The following is a 1,950-nucleotide window of genomic DNA, read 5'->3' on the forward strand; positions in this document are numbered from 1 at the left end:
ATTCTTATTTGTCCTTCCAAAATGGACAACCTCACACTTGACAGGGTTGAACTCCATCTGCTACTCCTCAGCCCAGCTCTGCATCATATCTAAGTCCCTTTGCAGCCGACAACAGCCCTCCTCACTATCCACAGAAGGAATGTCTTACGAGGAAAGGCTGACGGCCTTGAGGCTGTTCTTGTTAGAGAGAAGAAGGTTGAGAGGTGACTTAATAGAGACATACAAGATAATCAAAGGGTTAGATAGGGTGGACAGGGCGACTCTTTTTCCAAGTATGGGGACGGCAAACATGAGGGGACACAACTTTAAAGTGAGGGGAGATAGATATAAAACAGATGTCAGAGGTAGTTTCTTTACTCAGAGAGTAGTAAGGGTATGGAATGCTTTGCCTGCATTGGTAGTAGATTCGCCAAGTGTAAGTGCATTTAAGTCGTCATTGGACAGGCAAATGGATGTACATGAAATTGTGTAGGTGGGATGGACTTGGGGTTAGTATGACAGGGCGGCACAACATCGAGGGCCGAAGGGCCTGTACTGCGCTGTAATGTTCTATGTTCTATATGATAAAGGCTACCATGCAGACTTCCTCTTTCTGCATCCCTTGCTAACTTGGCTAATGGGGTCCATCACAATCCCACAAGACCTAACAAGGTCCAGAGCTTCAAAAGCAAAACTTTAGATTCCTTCTTGAGTTTTACAGCATGCGGCAATATACACTGCTGAGAGGCTGACAATTAGTTGAGGCCCTCAGCAATATTGAATTGAATGGAATAATTGATTGTCACTTGCATTTTACAGTGAACAATTCAGTAAAATACAGTAAAATGCTTCAACTGTTGCCACAATCCAACATCATTTTGAATAGTTAAAGAATAAAAAGATATTGCTGAAAGAGAATCTATCTTTGCTCTGCCATCTCCGCCAAGAATCCTGAGGCCTGAGCCAGCTCACCAACAACATCTGCGCTTCCATCCCCTCCGCTGCTGCCTGTGCTGATCCTACTAACAAAGGAGTTGCCACTCTTTAGGGGACCATCTCTTTGTCACCAGACCCATCCTGCCAACGCCGACAATGCCCATGTCGGGTCCCATGCTGAACCCTCACTCACCCAGCAACCAGGAGTCCCCAGCACAGCTGCAATATACCCATGTAGCGAGGATTGCAGCTACAGGACTCTTCAACTGATGACTAACAGCTGTCCGAGCGAGAGGCTAAAACATGGAGAAGAAAGGCAGCAACAGGCTTTCAGAGAGAATGTAGCAAGGGACAAGAATGCTGCTCTGTACTAATATCCCTGGAAACTTCAGTCACCACTCTGTTAATCCTGCATTTCCCAACATTGAAATCATTCTGCCAATTTTCACATTGATGAATTCGTGATGAGGCAAAATCTTAAACTACTCCACAAACGCACAGTAGACCAAAGCGCCAAAATGCTGAAAATTTTTAATATGCATTCAACTACAAATCATAAATCCATCAATCAATACACTGTGATTTCTGTAAAAGGTTTACTCAATGTGTCAGATCTATAAACTGCTCCTGGTGATAACAGGCTGCTGTGAATGATGTCAAGACTGTTGAGATGCTCTTGGCTCATGATGACCTCTCGGCCCCTGAGCTCTTGAGGTCACAGCTGCAGCTTGTGGTTCCTGAGCCTCTGAAGGGTGAAACTAGTGCAGATGGTTTTCTGACACTATGGTACATGGGTGATGAGACAACAGGAGAAAGTGAGGACTGCAGATGCTGGAGACCAGAGTTGAAAAATGTGATGCTGGAAAAACACAGCAGGCCAGGCAGCATCCGAGGAGCAGGAGAATCAACGTTTAGGGCATAAGCCTTTCTTCAGCTCATTCCTGAAGAAGGGCTTATGCCCGAAACATTGATTCTCCTGTTCCTCAGATGCTGCCTGGCCTGCTGTGTTTTTCCAGCATCACATTTTTCAACTCT

This window comes from Chiloscyllium plagiosum, chromosome 15 (genome assembly GCF_004010195.1).
Source record: "Chiloscyllium plagiosum isolate BGI_BamShark_2017 chromosome 15, ASM401019v2, whole genome shotgun sequence".
In the NCBI taxonomy this organism is placed as follows: domain Eukaryota; kingdom Metazoa; phylum Chordata; class Chondrichthyes; order Orectolobiformes; family Hemiscylliidae; genus Chiloscyllium; species Chiloscyllium plagiosum.